Here is a 24,460-nt window from a genome sequence, read left to right as displayed (position 1 = left end):
AAAAATTTATCAGAACTTTTGGGATATAGCAAGAGCACTGATTACAAGGAAATTTATAATGTTGAACACATATTAAATATGAATATATATATTAAATATTAAATACTGACATATAGCATTGAATACATATGTTAAAAGAGAAAGACATAAAAACAGTTACATGTTTTTATTTTGGGAAAGGAAGAAGTACAAATTAATTGCAGAGTAAACAGAGAAAAAACAGTAAGAATTATAACGGAAACCAGTGAGATTCAAAACCAGAAATTACGATCCCAGGACCCCAGGATCATGACCTGAGCTGAAGACAGATATTTAACCAACTGATCCACCCAGGCATCCCAGTCCATGTGATTTATACAGCTGTCATCTTTGTATCTTTATATAGGTATCATCTCATTTAAGATGGGAGATCATTTGCTGTGATGAGCACCATATGTTGTAAGAGATGAAACACTAAATTCTACACCTAAAACCAGTACTGGTGTGTGTTAACTAGATGGAATTTAAATAAAAACTTGGACAGAAAAAAAAAAACCAAAACAAAACCAGAAATTAATAGAGAAAATCATTGAAACCAGAAGCTGTTTCTTCAAAAAGATCAATAAAATCCATAAGCCCAACCAGGCTGACTCAGAAAAAAAATGCACAAAGATACAAATTACTAATAACATAAATGAAAGAGGGGACATTACTGTGGATCCCATGAACATGAAAAGGATAATAAAGGAATACTATGAACAACTCTAAGCCCATTAATTTTATAACCTAGATGAAATGGACCAATTTCTTGAAAGACAGAAGCTGCCAAAACCCAGAGGAAGAAGTGCACATGAATGGGCTTGTATCTATTAACAAAGTTGAATCAATAATTAATATTGTCCAAAACAGAAACAACCAGGCCCAGATTATTTTTCTGATGAATTCTGTTGTGCATTTAAGGAAGAAATTAAACTTTTTTTTTTTAAAACAGCCTCTAATAAAATAGGAGCAGAGGTAATACTTCTTAACTCATTCCATAAGATCAGCATTACTCTCACAACTAAAAACAGTCAAAGACATTGTAAGAGACGAAAATTATAGACCAGTATCTGTCATGATTATAGATGTAAAAATTTTCAAGAAAATATTGAGAAACCACGTTCATAAATATACATAAAGAATCATACAGCATAGGGGTGCCTGGGTGGCTTAGTGGGTTAAGCCTCTGCCTTCGGCTCAGGTCATGATCCCACGTCCTGGGATCGAGCCCCACATCGGGTCTCTGCTCAGCAGGGAACCTGCTTCCCCCTCTCTCTCTCTGCCTGCCTCTCTGCCTACTCGTGATCTCTATCAAATAAATAAATAAAATAAAATAAAATAAAAAAGAATTATAAGCATAGATAGCTTAGTGAGATATGACCCGGTAAGCAGTGTTGGTTCAGCATTCAAAAATCAATTAGGGTCGCCTGGGTGGTTCAGTCATTAATCATCTGTCTCTTGATTTCAGCTCAGGTCATGACCTCATGGTCATGAGATCACACCTTGCATGGGACTCCTTGCTGGTCATGACGTCTGCCTGAGATTCTCTCTCACCCTTTTTCTCTGCCCCTCCCCCTACTCTTGCTCTCTTTTCCTTTCCGTAAATAAAATCTTAAAAAAAATCGCTTAGAGGGCTAAAAAAGGGAAAATTACATTTGCACTTCCTTATCAATAAATGCAGAAAAGTTACATGACAAAGTCTAACACTCATTCATGATAAAAGCTATCAGTAAACTAGGAGTTTCCTCAGCTAGAAAAAGTATATCTACAAAAAGCTATAGCTAACATACTTCTCAGTTGTGGATAACTGGGGTTTTTGCGGTACATGTAAGACAAATCAAGGATGTGACCCTTTCCTTGCTCCTTTTCCACATGGTTCTGGGAATACATAGCTAATGCAATAAGATAAGATAGGAAAATAAAAAGGATAAACCTTTAGAAGGGAAAATTAAAGATCTTCGTTCACAGATGACATGATCAGCTATGTAGGACATCTGAAAGAATTGACCAAAATCTCTTGGAACTAATAGGCAACTATAGCAACATTGCAGGACACAAAGTTGATGTACACAAGTTAGTTACTTTTCTACATATCAGCAATTATTTTTTTAAAAGATTTTATTTATGTATTTGAGGGAGAGAGAAAGCATGAGAGGGGAGAGATCAGAGAGAGAAGCAGATTCCCCATCGAGCTGGGAGTCTGATGTGGGACTCGATCCAGGGACCTCAGGATCATGTCCTGAGCCAAAGGCAGTTGCTTAACCAACTGAGCCACTCAGGCGCCCTGCATATCAGCAATTATTAAGTGGAATTTGTGTGGATTTTTTTTTTTTTTAAGTTGTCTTTATGCCCATTGTGGAGCCCAATGTGGGGCTTGAACTCAAGATCCTGAGATCAAGAGTCAGACACTCAAGTGACTGAGCCACCCAGGGCCCCAGTAAGTGGAATTCAAAAATTAAAATCCCAATACTATTTATATTAGCACGCTTCCATAAAATTGTTAGGTATAAATCTAACAAAATGTGTGTATCTATTTGAAGAAAACTACAAAACTTTGTTGAGTGAAATGAAAAATGAATAAAATAAGTGGAAAGAAATTCCATGTTCTAAGGATAAGAAGAGTCAATATCGTGGAGATGTCACTTCTTCCCAGGTTGATCTATTAATTCAATTCAGTAGCAGTCAGAACCCCATTAAGTTATTTTGTGGATATCAATAAACTGATTCTAAGGTTTAGAGATACAAAAGACCCAGGAGTCCTTATTGGGGAATTGCACAGTTGGACGACTGACACCATCCAACTTCAAGACTTAATATAAAGCTATAGCAATTAAGTCAGTGTATTATTGGCTAAATAATAGATGAATGGATCATTGCGATAGAGTTGGGAGCCCTGAAATAGATTCGCATGAATAGTCAGCTGCTCTTTTACAGAGGGACAAAGGCAATATAGTGGAGCATAGATAGTCTTCTCAACAAATTGTGCTACAACAATTGGACTTCCCAGAGCAAAAAGAGAATGTTCTAAACACAGTCCTTATACCTTCTAAAATAGTTAGCTGAAAATGGACAATAGATGTATGTGTAAAACAAGACTGTAGGACTCCTCTTAGATAGCTGGGGAGTAAACCTACAACACCAGTGGCATGATTAATGAAATACATACTTGATAAGCCGGACCTCATTAAAATGTTAAAAATCTGTTTTGCATAAAATGTTAAGGGAATGAGAAGTTGAAACACTGGCTGGGAGAAAATATTTGCAAAATATACATATAATAAGGCACTGTTACCTATAATATTCAAAGAACTCTTAAAATTTAACAATACAAAAACAACCCAATTAAGAAATAAAGATCTTAACAGACATCTCATCAAAGAAGATAATTCAGATGTCAAATAAGCATATGACAAGATACTCTGATATCATATACGGATTAAAATGACAATGGGATACACTATGTATGCAGTAGAATGGCCAAGATCCAGAACATTGACAGCATCAAATTCTGGTAGGATGTGGAATTAACAGAAATTCCCATTCATTGCTGGTGGGAACGCAAAATGGAACAGCCAGTTTGGAAGACAGCTTGGCAGTTTCTTACAAAACTAATTATAGTTTTACCATATTATCCAGCAGCCATGCTCCTTTATATTTACTCAAAGGAGTTAGATACTTATATTCATGGAAAAATCTGCTATGGATGTTCAAAGCATCAGTCTTCATAATTTTCAAAACTTGGAGGAAACTGAGATATCCATGGGTCACCTGGGTGGCACAGTTGGTTAAGCGCCTGACTCTTGGTTTTGGCTCAGGCCCTGATCTCAGAGTCTGCCTGAGATTCTCTTTTCCTCTCCTTCTGCCCCTCCTGCTTGTGTGCTCTCTCCCTCTCTCTCTCTCTCTCTCTCTCTCTCTCTCTCAAATAAGGAAGTATTTTCGAAAAAGAAGAAGAAACCACCTTCAGAAGGTGAACGGAGAAAGAAATTCTGGTACCTCTGGACAGTGGAATATTACTCAGTGCTGAAAAGAAATGAGCTATCAAGCAACGAAAAGTCATGGAGGTACCTTCCATGCTTATCACTAAGTGCCAGAAGACAACCTGAAAGGCTAGCTAGTATGATTCCAACTATATCACATTCTGGAAAAGACTCAGCTTGGAGACAGAATAAAAGATTAGTAGACACCATGAGTTGGGTTATGGGGAGGGATGAATAGGCAGAGCAGAGGATTTCTAGTGCTGTGAAAATACTCTGTATCATACTAGAATGATGGATACATATCATTATACATTTTTAGACCTATAGTTTATACAGCACCAGGAGTGAACTCTAATGTAAACTGTGGACTTCGGAGGATTTTGATGTAGTATTGTAGGTTCATCAATTGTGACTGATAGATCACTGTGGGGAGGCATGCTGATAATGGGGAAGGCTATGAATGTGGGGTGGCTGCAGGGATATATGGGCACTTCCCTTGTATTCCTCTCCATTTTGCTGTGAACCTAAATCTGCTTTCAAAACAGTTACAGAAAATAATACAAGAATCAACACAATACATGCATCCTGGGGTGCAAAAATCTGAAAGATAATTATTCCTTAGGATATTTTTCCTGAGTATTTCTATATTATAATATTGCTCCAAAATAGATACGTTATTTTCTAGTGTATCTAGATGAAAATATTTTATATGAGATGCATGTATAGTGAAAGCAAGCCATACATTTTCCATCCTCAGTCTTTTTTTTTTTTTAAGATTTTATTTATTTATTTGACAGATCATAAGTAGGCAGAGAGGCAGGCAGAGAGGCAGAGAGAAGGAAGCAGGCTCCCCACCGAGCAGAGAGCCTGATGTGGGGCTCGATCCCAGGACCGTGGGATCATGACCTGAGCTGAAGGCAGAGGCTTTAACCCACTGAGCCACCCAGGCACCCCTCAATCTTTCTTTTTGACTTCACCCTCTTTATCAGGTCTCCAATGAAACAGCTGCCAGGAAACCCAGGTGTTTCCTTTCAGACACTAATCACACCCATTGTTCCAGATGACTTGCTTTTATTTAATGTCTTCATCTTCTCCATAACCATAGATATTTTTCCGTATCTTTCACATTCCTCTTTGTATATTGTAGATACCAAGACTAGAATAAAAGCTGACATGCTTGTAATGTGCATGACAGAGTAATACAAACAAAAGTGTTGGTATTTACTGTGGCTAAGAAGACGAGCAGGGTTTTGGTGGTAGTTTTTTCTGTAAGTTCTGTTAGATAAAGCAAGCGGGGATATGTGAGGAGAGATGTGGAAGGAAAGATGAGGGGAATGAGAGGCTTATCCATGATGGGTGTGGACCAGCGGCTGGTGTTTATGTCCAGTGGTCCTTGGATTGAACTGGATCCTAATCTTTCACATCCCCTTCCACTTGAATGATTTGTCTTTGAGGAGACAAAATGAATGGTGATGGTGCTTTGACAAACAAAGATGACAATATTATGCCTCAAGGTTTGTTACGTCTTTCCTCCATGACTTGTGATGCATGTTTGCAAGATACTTAGTGATAAATGAGGGTTGGTTGTGGGTTAGTAATTGGTGTGTGTGTGTGTGTACAATGCTGTATGGTCTGTCTTATAAATATGATCATTAAACCGAGTTATGTGAATCATTCATCCACTTACTAAATACTGAGCACGTGATTTGTGCTTTACCTTGTGCTAGATGCTGCTGGAGTAAAGACAGGGTTGGGGATGAGGTAAAGAGCACATGAGTACGCCACTAAATGTAACGCAGTAAAATAGCCACCCAGCGAGTGGAGGACTCCGTCACATCTTTATTCAGTTTATCCTGTAAGTTCAAACAGTTGGGGATGTCAGAACTCATGGCAGCTACGTCTTTGGCAAGGCTGATGTACTTTGGAAAAATCCTTATAAAATACATTTGAAAAGGCTTTTCTATTTTTACTTGTCACTTTCCTTTCAGAATTGCTCCGTTGAGGGGAAGACGTGACCTTAAAAATCAATTTGAAGTTTTTCAGAGTAGTAACTTATTAAGGAAATGGTAATTGTTTTGCTTGCTGTCTGTGGTCTTGGGACCACAAGTGCACCGCGTTCATAACTTTCTAATTCACTTTTGCTTTTATCCTTGCTTGCCTTGCCTCTCATCATGAATCTTTCTCTCATACCCAGTAGCATCTGTGTAGTCAGTCTCTCCTTTTCGTCTGTTTTTTTTTTTTTTTTTTAAAGATTTTATTTATTTATTTGAACAAGAGAGATACAGCAAGAGAGGGAACACAAGCAGGGGGGGTGCAAGAGGGAGAATCAGGCTTCCCCCTGAGCAGGGAGCCTGATATGGGGCTTGATCCCAGGACCCTGGGATCATGACCTGAGCTGAAGGGAGACCCTTAATGACTGAGCCACCCAGGTGCCCCATAGTCTGGGTATTTTTTTAATGCCTTCTGTTCTGGGGTTATACTATCACCTTTTACTAGTCATCATTTTTTGATATTGCATGCTTCATTAAAACCTTAGACGTTTTGAACTTGGAGCTTCATGTTGGTGAAATAAATTAGACTTTACTTTATCACTGTTTTTTCAAACAGACTTATATAAAATGACAGCTACCAATTTTTAAATTAATTAGGTTGATTACAGTTCTACACTTTGACTGTTGTGAGGTAATATTGTATGCATATATGTGTATGTGTTTATGTCTATATTGTCCTAGTTTTCCCAATCAGGGGTCAGTCATCTTGATACTTTGACCATCTTCTAAAAAGCAGCATCATGACAGCTTTCATTTCATGTGATTTGTTGGATTTTGCTGCCTACCATTTCAGGGATAATATATTTTTAAACCAAAGAGGCTTCATATCCAGAATAATTGCCTGTAATTCAGTTTTAAGGTAAGGCTATTTTTTGTAGGTGAGACCACTACTTTTCTCCCTTTAATGAAATACAAATTGCCTCGAGATCTTAGTGAGATGCAGATTCTGAATTCAGTTGGTTTGGTGTGTGGTCAACCTCCTAGATGAAGCTATGCTGCTTGTGAAGTCGTTGTTACCTTCAGTCATTTTGGGAGGAGGACATTCTCAGGAGGGCTCCTTTCAGTGATTGTTGGAATCTCCTATCTCATTCAGATCCTTTCCCTGGTGGTAGATCATGCCATGAAGACAGAGGTTGCTTAGCTGATGGCTTTGGTATTTTTCCTGACTGTAAGGCTCTTTTGCCTTCCCTCTGCTGGCTTCCAGGGAAAGGAGAGGGAGGAGGGATACCTCACTTGGGGAGAGGTTGGACCCATTTTCTGAGTTGCTTATTTAACTCTCCTATGGTCTAAGAATGCTAGAACTTTATTTGTTTTATGATCTAAGTAGAGGCAAATTTTAATTTTAGTTTGGAGATACAGTTTTGGCATGAGAAGTGGAAATAAAATTTATAACAATCTGATAATGTTAAGTGTAACAAACAGTGCCACTTAAAAGAATACTTTAGTAAATTTTTTGGAAAAGTGAATATGTGCATTTCTTTTTTTTAAAATGACATTTACTCTCTAATTTTCATTTTTGGTAGATGATGTTTCTCAGTGTTAGCTTTTTAAAGAAAAACGATTATTCTATGGAGCATCTAGATGGCACAGTAGGTTAAGTATCTGACTCTTGATTTCAGCTCAGGTCTGTTATGGCCCCCCAAAAATGGGTTCGTGATTAAGGAGCGAGACTGATATAAAGCGAAGGTCAAACAAAGCTTTATTTTGCACCAAGCATCAAGAATCAAACTGACCGGCCAGGGCCACGCCTCTTACAGAGAGGGGCGACCTTTCTCTGTTTCACAGACTAGCTTTTAAGGGCAAAGGCCATGCGCTGGGGCCTGGCCACACACAAGTGGCCAATGAGATTGTAACACACACAGGAAACTCCACAGTGATGCTAGGTGACCAATTGAGATAGTTTACCATATAGTAGACATTTGAACTAGCCTATCACACCTTGGTTAGAATTGGCTCCCAAAGGGCGGGGCCCATACTCCTTGGTAGCTAGGGAGACAGTATGCAACCCCCCACTGATCGGATGTCTCCACCAGGCCTGACCCACCCTTGTATCTGGACCTTGTTACCTGACTGGTTTCCAGGACTTGTTTTTAAGTCAGTTCCCTGGGGTAAGTGGAGCAGGGACAGTTTAAGGGTTAAACAACAAGGTTATTGTTTAACCTTAATGGAAGCCTCTGGCTAAACAGGACCTTATAAGGTCGTGATCCAGGATTGTGATCTAAGGGTTGTGATAGAACCCTGTTGGCCTGAACGCTGAGCGCGGAGTCTGCTTAAGACTCTATCTCTTGGGGCGCCTTGGTGGCTCAGACGGTTTGCTCTGCCTACTTGTGATCTGTCAAATAAATAAGTAAAATCTTTAAAAAAAAAAAAACAAACTATCTCTGCCCCAATGCCTCGCTTTCTCTCTTACACAAATAATTTTTTTTAAAAAGGACATTATTTATCTGTGTGTACATATTTTCACTTATGAACTTCTTTTATAAAATTGGAAATCAGCTGTATGAATAAACAGATGGGGAAAACATGGTGTACACCTTTTTTTTTCCCTAGCACATTCAATCTGTATGTAGTATGTGTGATTAACAGGTTAGAGTTTTGAGTTTGCTCTTAAACTAAGGATTTCTAACGTAAAATTTTGAAAACTATTGTATTTGTTGGGATAGTTATCTGAATGAAGGTAGAGACCATGTTACTTTTAATTTTGAAATACAAGGTGTAATAAGCACAGAGAGCTATCCTTAGACCAGTCTAACAGTTGTCTCTTGACATTTAGGAGAGAACCAATTTTGAAAAATTTGCTGTTTTTTTTTTTTTTTTTTTTACAGCTCTCAAGCATTACTGGTCTTGGAGGTCTAGTTGAAAGTACTTTTTATATGTAAATTCAGTTACTCATTTCACAAACATTTATTCACTGTGTAGGATGTGCAAGGCACTGTGGGAGATACCCATGGCTGATGCATCCCACTTTCCAGGAAGCCTTTAGTGCATATGTCAGGCAGTCCGGGTTCACTAGTCTTCCTTCACATATGAGAAAATCTTGAAGTCTTCTATTTAACTTTTGATTGCAATTTGTGTATGGTGCTCTGCACGAAAGCACTGACAGACTTTGGCTCTCTTCTCCACTTTCTGTCACCAGGCTGTGTCTTTAATCTCTTCAGTGCTCTCCTGGGTTAATTTTATCATCTGTGTCGGTTAATGTTGTTAAAACAATTTAAATGAATTATTTAATATATCTTCATTTGTATATAAGCATATCCTGGGTTCACGGACTCTTCCAAGGCTGTCATCTTTGATGAAATGAAGAAATGTATTGATTCAGATTGCATTTAAACCTTTTATTTTAATAGAGAGCCTTTCTTGGGACTCCCTAAATTAGTGTCTATTTTCTGAGTATTCCTGTTTATGTCAGATAAAATCTGTTCAGTTCCTTAGTAGCCATGTAGGGAGATGGTAAGAGAAATGTCTCAGGAAGTGTGAGGGGTGGTACAGGCTTTACCTACATTTCTAGAAGGGTCTGTGAGCCCTGAGGCATCAGAGATTGGAATCTCTCCTTGTGAGATCTAGCCATTGTGGGCAAGTCCCACTGCTCTCTTTGTAATGGAAGCAAAGGGCTCTATTCACCTTAGAAGTAGAGTTTTCTTTGCCCAACATTCTTTGTTCTTCTCAGACATTAGAATAGAACTGAAGTAATCTGAGGGATATAGCCATCTCTTGGTTGTCTTTTTTGTGAGGCAACAGCTTTATTGAGATATAAGTCATATGCTATGCAGTTTATATGTTTAAAGTAAGCAGTTCAGTGATTTTTACTATATTCACAGAGTTGTGAAACTATTACTGCTATTTTTTTTTAAGATTTTATTTTTTTATTTGACAGAGACGCAGCAAGAGAGGCAACACAAGCTGGGGTGTGGGAGAGGGGAGAAGCAGGCTTCCCGCTGAGCAGGGAGCCCGATGCGGGGCTCCATCCCAGCACCCTGGGATCATGACCTGAGCCGAAGGTAGATGCCCAACGACTGAGCCATCCAGGTGCCCCCACAATTAGTTCTTTTTCCCCCTCACAATTAATTCTAGTACATTTCCATCACCATGAGAAAAATTCTGAACCCTTTAGAGGCACTTCTCTTTTACCTCAGTTAAACTTGTTTCCACTCCAGCCTTAGGCAACTAGTCTACTTTCTTTCTCTATGGATATGTCTGTTCTGGATGTTTCATGTCAGTGGAGTTAAAGAATGTGTGATTTCTTTTGCCACTGGCTTCTTTCATTTAGCATAACGTTTTCACGGTGCATCCATGTTGTAGCATGTGTCAATGCTTCATTTTTTATGGCTGAATAATAATAGTTCAGTGCACGCATATGCTACCTTTTATTTACCCGTTTATCAGTTGGTAGACATTGGAGTCTTTTCACTTCTTTGGTATGAACATTCATGCGCACATTTTTTTACCTTTTTAATAATTATAATTATAATTATAATTAATATTTTAGTGATTTAATTAGTGATTAGTAATTAGTGATTTCATTAGTGATTAATGATTTCTTTATATTCAGGCTCACTCGTTCTTTCTTCGTCATTGTTCCTGGTTTAATTCTTGGTGAGGTGACTATCCATCCAACACCTGGCCTCTTTACCCCAATTTAGCTGCCTCTTCTTATGGCCATACCCTAGGACCGGTGATGACCAATACCTATTACTTCTGCTGCCTCAGTTTATGACTCTCCATCTGCTACTGTCTTACAGGTATCTAGCATATAGCTGACGCCACGTAATAGGTGCTTAGGAAGCATTATTGCTGTTTCAGCTAGTCTGCATCTTTTGTAGCATCTGTTGTCCTTGAAGGCAAGAACTGTGTCTTTTGTTCCATATTTATCCAGAACTATGACAGTCCATGGTGATTTTCTGGGTGCAGTGAGATGAAGAACAGCAACAACAGGAAGAATGTAGCATCCAAAAGACCTTTGTATTAGAAAAAAGAGAATTAACATTTACCTTTTAAAAGAACGCATAATTTTTAAAAACCATTTGAGTAATGACATTTCAAAAATTATTTTCTTTCTCATTTTCTCATATAGATGTTATAATTTATTGCCATTGGTATTCTTTTAGTTTTGTCAAGGTTGATCAGTTAAAAATTTGCCTTGTGAAGATTATTGTAAATGAGCTATAACAAGGAAATTACTTTTTAGTAAAATGGCTTAGTTTACCTACAAAGAGTTAATTATCCTCACTCTCTTGTGCTGAATACTTTTTCCTACCAGCCTAATGTTGGGAGGGGGAACTTGATGCATTATGATTTGCTCAGCCTTTCCTGTGATCTGTGTAGAAAAATAAAAACATTCAGTGCAGCCTTATTATATCTCATTCTTTTTTTCTTTTGATATAAGAGAAAAATTTATAGAAATTTTGTAGTATTTGGATGCAAGTGTTAACTTTCTGGAACATTTAAAACTTATGTTGACCAACAGTTTTCCCAAAAACACAAAGGTTCCCCCCCCCCCCCCCGGAAAGACTAGTTTCAGTGTTAAATTGTATTTGTGTTTGGTTGCTTCTAATAAGCTAAGAAGTAGTTACCATTTAATTATATACATGAATATTTCAGTAAATAACTTGGACTGTTTCTGTACTTTGATCCCAAAATTTAGAGTTAGCTATATGAAGAACTTGAAAACAACTGGGAAAAAAAGTTTTATAAAATTCTGAATTTCTAGAATAGTTAAACTTTTAAAAACATTTCTACTCAACACTGAAGTATTTCCAAATGATAGCTAGGAACTTCTTTTGAGAGTTTACTATTAAAAAAATCTCTTAAAGGAATAATAATAATATGATGATAAGAAGACTAATACTTAATTAGCACTTTCTGTGAACCAAGCAGAATGTTAATAGTTTTACTTACTTCTCATTACAGCCAAGTGATGTTGGTACTATTAATATTCTCACTCTCATTTGGTGGTTTAGAGAGATTAAATTGCTCAGAGTCACACAACCACTAGGTGATAAACTAGGATTCAATTCCAGACCATAGAATTCCAGTGTTAGTGATTTACTGTATTATATTTTCTTACAGTGCCTAGTTGAGAAATTTATACAGACACAGTCTGTGAGAAATTAGTTTACAAAGTATGCATCCAGCAAAAGATAAAACTTAATAATTTATTAAAAAATAAATTGAGTTTAATCTCTTAAAAAGACAGCCTAGTAGAAAATGGGCAGATAATATGAACAGGTAATTCATAGAAGAGAAACCTTAAATGGTGAATGAACTTGAATAGGCTGCCCAGACTGACGGCTTATCAGGAGCATGCCTAATAAAAACACAGTGAGATGGGGGGCCTCTGGGTGGCGCTGTGGGTTCAGCCTCTGACGACTCCTGGTTTCAGCTCTGTGATTTCAGAATGGTGAGATGGAACCTCATGTCTGGCTCTCTGCTCAGCATGGGGTCTGCTTCTTTCAACTTCTGACTCCGTTCTTTCTCTCTCTCTCAAATAAATAACTAAATCTTTATTAAGAAAAAAGCCCACAGTGAGATATAACATTCCACGTCATTCAGACTGGCAGAAAGTAAAATGACTGACAATTTCAAGGATTTACGGGACATAGAATTAAGGGCACTCTTAAACTGCTTAGGAGTGTAAAATTCCTGCAACCACTTTGGAGACCCATTTGTCAAAATGCAAAACCTTCACGATGTGCCTTTGTACAATTTTGAAATGCCATTCCTCTTCTAGGAAAATGTACTCTAAAGCCGTGGAAGTCAGAGTGGGCTCCCCAAGGTCCTTTCAGGGGATCTAGAAGATGAATGCTATTTTTATAATAATATTATGTCATTATTTGCCTTTTTAAGTCTCATTCCATCACTAGGGTATATAGTGGAATTTTCTAGAAGTAATATGTCATGTGATTATTCAACAGAAACAGAAGTGAGAATCCAACTGTCTTCTGTTAAGCCAGGCATTAAAGAGATTTTTAAAAATGCAAAATAGTACTACTCTCCTCACTAAATTTTGTTTCAGAAAATTTTTTTATAGAAATACATTATTTATTTCAACATATAATAGATTATTAAATGCATTAATAAATATTTAAAAAATTTATTAGTTTCACTCTCTAATACAGTAAATACTTATAGCTATACAAATACAAATATTTATAGCTACAACCTGCATAAATAAAACTTCTTTATGGTCTTTTAGTTTTTTTAAATCCCAAATGAAGAAAAAAAAAAAATCCCGAATGAGATCAAAGAGTTTTGAAAATCATTGCACAATGCAAGTTTCATTGTAGTATTGTTTATAATTGTACATTTCTAACTTCCATTTTGGTACATTGTCATAGTTTCTCCTGTTTTTCTATCTAGGCCTTCTCAGTGTTCCAAATTCTGGTATTTATCTTACCTTTCTATACTTTAAGCACAATTTCTATTCCAAAAATCTCACCTAAGTGTTTGGAGAAAAGCAGTGTCATTATCTGATAAATGGAATCTGTGAGGTTGGTAGTTGGGGCCTTGGGAGAACCTGGTATTGGCCATACCACTTGCTCCCTTTAGGAGGACCACAGATATTTAAAAATCTCCGGCACTGACCCATTAATTCTCATTGCGTGGTTGTCAGCTAATGGTCATGCTATATAAGTCTTTATGAGTTTATTATTAATTACAATGCGTTAGCAGGTGTAACATTTAATTTTGTGTGTCTTATGGACTCTGAAGATTTTTTAAAATTTGAGACTAGGTCAACACAGTCCACTTTCTTCTTTTATTTATTTGTTTTATTTATTTGAGAGTGTGCAAACATGCCAGCTGGGGGGTGGGCACAGGTAGAGGGAGGGAATCCTTAAGCAGACTCCCTGTTGAGTGAGGAGCCCATCGTGCAGCTGAATCTCTAGACCCTGAGATCATAACCTGAGCCGAGATCAAGGATGCCCACCCAGGTACCCCATCTACTTTCTTTATATTTGTTTTCCGAAGAGAGAATGAGTTATTTGAGATTTCATTACGCTTATTTCCTAGACTATTTGAGGAAATTTGTAGTTAAAAGTTAAAGCAATATACTTAATTATAAAATATAAGGGCAAATTTTTAAAGCAAGCAGAAGGAGAAGATGCTTCTGGGCCTCTGAAATGAATAGATTAGAATAATTAGATACTGAAATTGGCTTTTGGTTTTCTCACTGTTAAAGCTAAAGTAGATTCTTGGTGTTGTTAAGTTTCATTTTTAATTTATTTACTTATTTGAGAGAGAAAGTGAGAGAGATCACAGACAGGACCCTGAGATCCTAACCTGAGCCAAAGGCAAATGTTTAACTGACTGAGCCACCTAGGCACTCCTAAGTTTCATTTTTTAATTAGAGGAAGATACAGAGAATTTCTCCTTTGTGACAGACTATTTCCTGGTATTGAAATTAAGGTGACCATTTTTTGCCAGTTTGAACATTTAGATCATAGAATATTGTTGAAAATTTTGATCCAGTATTCTTACACATCTTTGAAATTCTACCCATGGCATTTTGATTTTTGTGTGTATGCTGGGTGATATTTATACTAGCAATGCTCATATATTTAAAGGATTTCTGATTTTACTCTTTGGGTGAAATCAGATCTTTTTCTTATTTCTCAAATTTTTATTATTTTGGATTTCTGGAAGACTTGTGGAAATTGAATACATCTCTTAGACTTACCAGAGTTATATTACTACACCGAGCCTCGAGAGGTTTCCTATATAGGAACATGGGTGTTGTTACTAGAACAGATTCTTTTTCAGCATTGCATTTTGGTCATAAATTTCTTCCTAACTCATGTGCTTTGCCTAAAAAACAGCTGTAAGTCACCAGTTTTAAACATGAAGAGGGCCCGGAACACATAATACTGAATTTTGTAGAGAAACATTATGTAACGAGGAAAGCTTAAGTCTGTACTCTTGTAGAGATGTTAATTTTCTCTTTAACTTGTGGTAGTTGTTACCTTGCGTCAAGGAAACAAAATGTGAGGAGTCATAACTGACTTTTAATTTTGTTGAAGATGTAATAGTCCTCTCTGATTTTCATTTCCTCAAATGAAACTTTCCTAAAATGTCTTTAGCTTCTTGAATCAGAGCACTCAAGTTGATCATTCTGATCCCATTAAAAATAATGGTAATAGAAATTTCAGTGAGTGGAGACTAAACAGTGAAACCCTTACGATGCAGGTCAAAATTTGGAATCAGAGCCAAGTAAAAAGCGGTACTAGTATAGTGTCTGTGGGCATGCACAGAGAATATCAGATTTGTCCCACCTGTGGGTTTTGCTTCTTTAGCAATCATAGGAGAGGTGTATAAGAAACTCTTTGTGGAAAGGGCATAGAAATAGACAAAATTAACTCGAGCACTCTGAAAATATTACTCTCAGCACCTCAGTTTTAACTCTGTGCTGCATGATTTACTTGGCACAGTGGGAGTGGGCACTTTGGGCAGATGATCTCAGGTAGTCCAACCAGTAGTTTTACGAGTTGTTTCTTATTCCCATTTTATAGAGAGGAAGTTGAGGCTAAGGGAAGTTGCAAGGTTACAGGGCCGGTAGGGAGTGGGCTTAGTCCTTTAGTCCCTTGGGGCTACTCTAACAAAATGTCAAACAAGGTAGCTTTTAAGCCCCAGAAGTTTATTTCTCAGAGTTCTGGAAGCTGGAAGGCCAGGCTCAAGTTGCCACATGGTCCACTTCTGGTGAAGGCTTTCTTCCTGCTTCATAGCAGGTACCTTCTCTCTGTGTCCTTACTTGGTTGGATGGGGTGAGGGAGCTCTTTGGGCTTGCTTTTTAAGAACAGTAATTCTAGGGACCCTGGGTGGCTCAGTCACTTAAGCATCTGTCTTAGGCTTGAGTCATTATCTCAGGATCCTGGGATTGAGTCCCACGTTGGGCTCCTTGCTCAGTGGGGAGTCTGCTTCTCCTTCTCCCTCTGTTCTCTCTTGGTCTCTAAAATAAATAAGTAAAATCTTAAAAAAGAGAAAAGAACACTAATTCCATTTATGAAGACTACCTTGATAACCTAAGTACCTCCCAAAGGTCGTACCTCCTTATCCTGTCACCTTTGAGGGTTAAGATTTCAACTCCTGTGTGTTGGTGATGACACATTCAGACCATAGCACTTATAGTGCCTATTTTGAGCTCTGGATTGCTCAAACATTCTCCTTTTAGGTAATGGGGACTTCGCTTTTCCTTAACAATAGCCCTATCATCCTCTCTTAGTCACTCTGTATCAGAATGTGACTTTTCCTTCATCTCAACTCAGGTCCTGTAGTCTGTGCTACTTCTCAAAACTTGGTTTTATCTTGTGGCTTGTTTTGCAAGTGGTATGTGTTGATCTGTCCTTGTTAATTTTAAGTTCTTGGTGCATGACTGTTGTGCCCTCTCTGCATTTATCAGCACAGGACTTTGCAGGGTGCTGTCCACATGGTGGCCTGTCACTGAACACTTGTTGAATTAACAGTTGGAGTTTCTGTTCATCAGGTAACACTGTCGCCCCAAGTACAATAAATAGCTTTAATTTAGGAGCCAGAGAAGAGTGGGAAGGGAAATATCCAAGTCAGATGATCTGCCTCTCTTGACTAATTTGGCTCAGATACTTTGCTGTGCTTTTCCTCTAAGTGATAATATGGGTTCCAATTGTTCGTGTTTTGCCCAGGAAGGTATAGTGCCTGTGGATCATAGATTCATTTTTTCCCCTGAAATATTAACCATTACCTTTTCTTGTTTTGTACTTTGAATGTTAGGAAATCTGAAATAAAGGGATAAATGATGTAGAAACATGAATCCAAACCAATTCTGCCTTTCTGTATTAGGAGTTTGTGTTATTTTGACTGCATCTGCTATTTTGTATTAAAAATTATTTGAGGGGCACCTGGGTAGCTCAGTAGGTTAAGCATCTGCATTCGCCTCAGGTCTTGATCCCAGGGTCCTGGGATCGAGCCCAGTGTGGAGCCAGTGTAGGCTTCCTGGTCAGTGGGGAGTCTGCTTCTCCCTGTCCCTCTGTCTCTCCCCCTGCTTGTGCTCTTTCTTATTCATTCTCTCTGATAGCAATCAATCAATCAATATTTAAAAAAAACCTATTTGATAGTTAATGGATGTTGGATCTGATCCTCTTTAATTTTAAAAGAAACCTTTGGGGGCGCCTGGGTGGCTCAGTGGGTTAAAGCCTCTGCCTTCGGCTCGGGTCGTGGTCCCGGGGTCCTGGGATCGAGCCCCGCTTTGGGCTCTCTGCTCTGTGGGGAGCCTGCTTCCTTCTCTCTCTCTGCCAGCCTCTCTGCCTACTTGTGTGATCTTTCTCTCTGTCAAATAAATAAAATCTTTAAAGAAAAATAAAATAAAATAAAAGAAACCTTTGGGCCCCATACCAACATAATTACCATCTAGAAACAAAAATGGAAGATTTTTTTTTCTGTATTATGAATATTTATGCCAAAGGAGCTCTGTATGTTTAGCACTTTGCTGTGTATTTTCTTTGGTCAGAGTAAAAGTAATTGTACTATGCTTGGATAGAATCGCTTGACTTTATTTGGGATAAGCTGCTTTTTATGGTGGAGAATTTCATTTGCTTCAGAAATTTCCATGGGGAAACAGCCAAATCCTCAGGTACCTGACATTAACATTTTTAATGAGTCAGGATTCTGAGCTTGCAATGATATGTACAGACATAAAAATTCTCTTATTTATTTATTTATTAAAAGGATTTTATTTATTTATTTGACAGACAGAGATCACAAGTAGTCAGAAAGGCAGGCAGAGAGAGAGAGAAGGAAGCAGGCTTCCCGAGGAGCAGAGAGCCTGACGTGGGCTCGATCCCAGGACCCTGGGACCACGACCCGAGCCGAAGGCAGAGGCTTTAACCCAGGCGCCCCTCTTTTTTTTTTTTTTTTTTTTTTTAAGATTTTATTTATTTATTTGACAGACAGAGATCACAAGTAGGCAGAGAGGGGGAAGCAGGCTCCCCGCCGAGCAGAGAACCCAATGCAGGGCTCAATCCCAGGACCCTGAGATCGTGACCTGAGCTGAAGGCAGAGGCCTCAACCCACTGAGCCACCCAGGTGCCACCCCCTTTTTTTTGAACATAAAAATTCTTTTTTTTTTTTTAAAGATTTTATTTATTTATTTATTTGACAGATAAATCACAAGTAGGCAGAGAGGCAGGCAGAGAGAGAAGGGGAAGCAGGCTCCCTTCCGAAGAGAGAGCCCTATGAGGGGCTTGATCCCAGGACACTGAGATCATGACCCGAGCCGAAAGCAGAGGCTTTAACCCACTGAGCCACCTAGGTGCCCCTAAACATAAAAATTCTTTAAAGAAATATTATTTCTGTGGTATCTTTGTTTTAAATCACATTTAGGCTTCATTCACTTAGTTATTTTGGTTTTTGCCTTTTAAAAAAAGGGAGCTCTTTCTTTTTAAGACAGTCCGTATTCCTCATATTCCATGGAGAATCTAATATCTTAATTGTGTGAAGGAATATTTTCATAGAAATTGTTATCAGAAAATCTTTCTTAAGCCTTGTATTAAGGCAGGGGTACTCTATCAGACAGCCCATGGTCAACCCTCTTTCTTTAGCAAGTGTAACTGATGCAGGCTCTACCTAATGAGCTCTGTTCTTTTTCTTAGCTCATTTCTTCTCACAGGTCACAGTGATCAGTCACAAGCTAAATTTCGGTCCTTGAAAAACCACAGAGGCGTCCAAAAGATTTCTGGGCACAGATCTTAAGCTCAGAAGAAGAGGTGCAAAAACACACAGTAGGCTCTGGTTTGCTTCTGATTGTGCAGGGCTGTGCTCTGTCTGGAGGAGTTGCTTTGGAGGGCGGGAGGGTTGCCAAGCTTTCTTGTGGTTCCTGAGCCTTTGCCTGAGCCAGACTGGCCAATAGTGAGTGTACAGGTGGCGGTTGAAAGAGAGATTCTCTGCAAGGCACACTGGGAGACTTCCAGGGGATCAAGACATATTGCCTGTGTACTAAGCATACTATTTATGAATGTGTTGTGATACGTTGTTTCCTCTACACTAAGTTTAAAATGGATTCTGCAGGTGCCAGCCCTAGCTGGGAATTTGAGTCACTAGAATTTGTTTTCTATATTTTCTATATCCTTTCCAGGAAACTTCTTTTTCTTTGCCTGGCACCTGCCCGTATTAATTTAGGGCAGAGTTTTAAACCCTGGGATACTTTCCCCTGCTGATAACCAAGGACAGAGAGACAGTCCCTTAAATACTACCCCAATTATTATGATTTGAAGGAGCCAATCTTTTTCCTCTTTAATTTTTTTTTTAAGAGACAGTGGTTTTCTGTTGTATTCATATATAACTTCTTAATTTGTATACTGGACAAACAAGTAATTTTGCTCTGTTTTAATTTCCTTTCCACATTTCTGTTGCCTTTGCTGTTGGCGAAACTCATTATGGCCCAGCCTTTACTTGGAAGAGAGAACTTAACTTGTTTTGCTCAGTGAACCACACTATCTGGAACTACTGAGCAACTTAAGAATTTTTTGTGATTTGACACTGTTCTATAGCATATCACAGTTTGCATGAATAAGTGATAGTGCATTCCTTTTTGCTGTTTTGGTGGGTAGAGCTAAAGATAACACTGATTTAGGTATAAAATACTTTTAATATCTTCTCCTTTTGGGGGGTAGAATACTATTTATCTCTTATGCGGAGAGGGTGAAAGAGGTTAAAAAAAACTAATCATTTCCTCTTACTGATACACTGCTAACCTACTTCCTTATATTGCTTTTCTTTTCTTTTTTTTTAAGATTTAATTTATTTATTTGAGAGAGGAAAGAATGAGTGGTGGGAACAGGCAAATTGCTTTTCGTTCACAAAGTCAATTTGGACTTTGAGCTAATCATTTTGCAAACAGGATGTTTCTGCAATCTGAAAATTCTGTATTCATTACTTCTCTGTGCCTCGGAGACCACTGTAATTTGCCTTAGACTGTGCACAACTTTTGTCATCTTCAAATATAGTTTATTTTTGTTGGGTGTACAAGAGAAGCAGAACCAAATCATTTTGAGTATTGGAAGGAAACTCATTTAACTCATTCTCCTTTGCAGTGCTGGAATTTGCTTCATGGCATGCTCTGCTCCGAACCTTATCCCTGAGGGAGAGGCAGTATCTTTACCAAGGCTCAGTGGGTTTCTGATCAAACACACACAACTTTTTTCTTGGATTCAGTTGACCTTTTTTTTTTTGAAACTTGAGAACTTAAATTTGTTTAGTTCTTTGATATGTAAAAATAACTCGGAACATTTAAATAACTCACGTTAAGGAGTTCCTTCACACATCAAAACAATGATTAAATTATTTAGGTACTTAGACTAATTTTGGTATTTACTGTGCCGACATTCTGTGTTAAAATACATTAAAGCTCTGAGTTGGTAGCTATGGGAGGGAGAGGATACAGTTTGATGTGCTAACTTGTTCACTGACCTTCTGAGGTATCTTGATTCTGCTCATTAATTTTTAAAATCGAGAAGAAACACTTCATACGTCTGGGGCTTTTAATTTGCAAAAGAAATTGCCTCTGAATAACTAAAACCAGAAAGAGGGAGATGAGGGAAAATCTGAGGAATCAGGTCTGAGGAAGACGGCATTCTGGGGGACCCCAGTGATTCATCCTCAGGAACGTTCCTGTCCAAAGCATCCTCTCCTGCCTTTTGGCTACCTGTTCTCAGGTGGGCTGGACACACTGGGTATCTTTTGGCACATTGGGGCTTCTTTTGTTTTCAGGGTTATTGGGAACCCAGCTGCACCCCACCCCCAATATATTGATTTAAGTCTCAGATCTGGTAGTGGTTTCCCCTGCACGTTCTTAGTTTGGGTTTGTTGTGGGTGTTTCTGAGGATGGAGAGTGATACTCATGTTTGCTGTCTTATTTGCACTGTCATTTTTTTATGGGGAGAGTTAAGGAGATTCGAAAATTCTACCACTGCTGCCATTTCGTCAGAATTCTCTCGTTTCTTTTTCAGTCGCCTGAATCTTGAGTTCTGTTATTTATTTTGTATTTTATTCCATTTTGTTATTAATCTTCCTTCTATGTAATCTTGCAAGACATTTGTTCATGTTGTCTGTCCTCTCTGTTATGCCATTGTGTTCTATTTCGTTTTGTGGATTTGTATAATTTCCTTTCCTTCCTTTTCTGCAGTTTTTACATTTAAATTCCTTTTTTGCATGTTTAGCTCATTGATTTTCAGGTTTTGTTCTTCTTTTAAAAAGATTTATTTATTTATTTGAGAGAGGAAGGGGTGGGGGAGGAGTATAAGGAGAGGGAGAGAGATCATGCTGAGCATTTCTTTTTAATGTACCCATTTGAAGTTACAAATGTCTCTGTAAGTATGATGTTTGCTTTATCTCATAAGTTTTGATATTTTTTCTTTCTTTTTTTTTTTTTAAGATTTTTATTTATTTATTTGACAGAGAGAGAGAGAGAGATCACAAGCAGGCAGAGAGGCAGGCAGAGAGAGAGGGGGAAGCAGGCTCCCTGCTGAGCAGAGAGCCCGATGCGGGCCTCGATCCCAGGACCCTGAGATCATGACCTGAGCTGAAGGCAGAGGCTTTAACCCACTGAGCTACCCAGGCGCCCTGATATATATATATATTTTTTCATTATTTAATCTCATATTTTTGGGACACCTGGATGGCTCAGTTAGTAGAAGGTAAGACTCTTGATCTTAGGACTGTGAGTTTGTTCTCCATGTTGTGTGTGGAGCCTATTTAACAAAAAATACATATTTTCTAATTTTATGATCATTCTTATTTGATCCTTAAATTCATAAAAATATGCTTTTATATTTTCATGCATGTATTTCTCTATATTTCTTTTTTTACTCATTTCTAACTTAATTCCTTTATGATTGGAAAAAATGATCTATATGGTGTTGATTCTTTGGGATTTTTGGGATTTACTCTGTGGTCTACTTTCTGGGCACTTTTTTTTTTTTTTTTAAGATTTTATTTATCTATTTGACACACAGAGAGAGATCACAAGTAGGAAGAGAAGCAGGCAGAGAGAGAGAGGGGGAAGCAGGCTACCCTGCTGAGCAGAGAGCCTGATGTGGGGCTAGATCCCAGGACCCTGAGATCATGACCTGAGCCGAAGGCAGAGGCTTAACCCACTGAGCCACCCAGGTGCCCTCTGGGCACTTTTTGTAAATGATCAGTGGGTGCTTAAAAGGAGTATCTGAGTATACTTCATGTATCAGGTGTAAGGATCTGTGTACTGCATGAGATCAAGTAAGTTACTGAGCTCCTTATTCTTTATCTGCTTGGTCTGTGAATTCCTGAAAAAAACTTTATATCTCTCTATAGGTATAACCAGTACTGTTGGTACTTACTGTATTCCAGGCACTATTTTAAGGGCCTTACATATATTAACTTACTGTGTTGGTCATTCTTCCTTCAGATCTGTTACTTGTTCTTTATATATTTTGAGACAGGATATATTTGTCACTAGGTACCTACACCTGGGGATTGGAGTCTCTTATCATTGAGGATTGACCTTATTCATCTCTAACAAAATCTTTAACTATAAAATCCTTTTTTTAATCTGAAATTGATGTGGTTACACAGGCTTTTTCTCTTAATATTTGCCTGGCGGACTGTTTCTATCCTCCTTTGTATGTCATTTTGTTTGAAGTGTGTAAAATAAACATAGACAGCTTATGGATGGATTTATTTTTTATTTTTTATTTTTTTATTTTTTTTTTTAAAGATTTTATTTATTTATTTGACAGACAGATCACAAGTAGGCAGAGAGGCAGGCAGAGAGAGAGGAGGAAGCAGGCTCCCCGCTGAGCAGAGAGCCTGATGCGGGGCTCGATCCCAGGACCCTGAGATCATGACCTGAGCCGAAGGCAGAGGCTTTAACCCACTGAGCCACCCAGGTGCCCCTGGATTTTTTTTTTTTTAAATAGTTTATTTATTTTGGGGAGAGAGAGAGAGCGTGAGTGGGAGGGACAGATGGAGAGAGAGAATCAGAAGCAGACTCTGTGCTGAGTGCAGAGTCCGACCTGGCACTGGATCGCACGACTCTGAGATCACAACCTGAGCCCAAACCAAGAGTCATTTGTTTAACCAGCTTCACTGCCTTGGTGTCCCGTGGTGGATTTTATTTGTATCCAGTTTTATCCAAGAGCAGTAATATGGTGTGATGGTCAAAGCAAGAACTTGAATGCCAGATTGCTTGATTTGGATTGTCGCCTGGGGTGTTGATACGTGACAGCTACAATTCTATACTTCAGGTTGGGAGGCATTTTGGCTTTACTTAGATTTTAACTACCCCCACCCCACCCCTCACCCCCGTTTTATGTTCTGTGTCTGACCCTCGCTGTCCCAGAAGCGAAGTACCTGGTATGTTTAGGTTCCAGTTATCTTTGGGATTCTCTTCTTTCCCTTTCAGAATCCTTGCCACCTTGTTTGCACTTCTCTTTACTTTTTATCTCTTGAAAATGAATTGAAGTGTCCTTAAAGTCATCATAATAAGACTGTTTACTTTTAGGACTGTTTGAAAGTAAGTGTAAATCATAGATGTAAAAATCTGTGAAGAGTACCTGGCACATTAGATGTGCTTAGAACAATTTGTTCTTGTTTTGTCATTAATATTAACATTACACTTTGACTTTTAGGGCTCTTGGGTACCCTCTGTTTATCCACAGTGCTTCCTGCCTTTTGTTTGTCACTATTAATTTTATCATCACATTTATTCTTTTTATTTTATAATTCAACTTGTTCTTCATTTTTCCTTTTTTATTATACAGGTGATTTAAGGGGATGTAACTTTTGAGCATCTCAATTCAGTATGTGTAAAGTAGTAACTGGATTTAATGAAATTTTAAAATCATTTTCCAGAAGGAGTACACTCATAATTAAACTATATGATAAGACTTAGACAGTTTTTCCATCTGAAGAGAGTAGAATACTTCAACTAGTTGATGGGACTGGATTCTGTATTTCATATGGAGAGTTTAAAATCTCTCTGTAGTAAAGTTTTTGGTCTCAATGGGAATCTTTGATTTTAATTTATTTTTTTATTAGAACGAATATTAATGGTCATGATGGTGCAGAACAGTGTGAATGTGCTTAATGCCATTTGTTAAAAAACAAAATTCAAGGGGCGCCTGGGTGGCTCAGTGGGTTAAAGCCTTTGCCTTCAGCTCAGATCATGATCCCAGGGTCCTGGGATTGAGCCCCACATCGGGCTCTCTGCTCAGCGGGGAGCCTGCTTCTCCCTCTCTCTCTCTGTGCCTGCCTCTCTGCCTACTTGTAATCTCTCTCTCTGTGTCAAATAAATAAATAAAATCTTAAAAAACACACACACAAAAAATTCAACTGAGTAAAGTGTAAAGATCTTACTAGCTTTGTTCAGTGGGTCATGGTTTGGGCAGCGTCTGATGTAGCAGACAGAAAGTGGCCCTG

The 24,460-nt window shown here is 38.2% G+C and overlaps 1 protein-coding gene across 1 annotated transcript in view; it reads left to right on the top strand.

Moving 5' to 3' along the window:
• LOC111150871 (SET and MYND domain containing 3) overlaps positions 1-24,460 on the top strand; it is a 707,359-nt gene that overhangs the window by 143,013 nt on the left and 539,886 nt on the right. The window lies entirely within an intron of this gene.

The sequence above is a fragment of the Enhydra lutris genome, unplaced genomic scaffold (genome assembly GCF_002288905.1).
Source record: "Enhydra lutris kenyoni isolate GAN:26980312 unplaced genomic scaffold, ASM228890v2 scaffoldscaffold24, whole genome shotgun sequence".
NCBI lineage: Eukaryota > Metazoa > Chordata > Mammalia > Carnivora > Mustelidae > Enhydra > Enhydra lutris.
The sequence above is the reverse complement of the archived record's forward strand: the minus strand, read 5'-3'. Positions and strand labels throughout refer to the sequence as shown.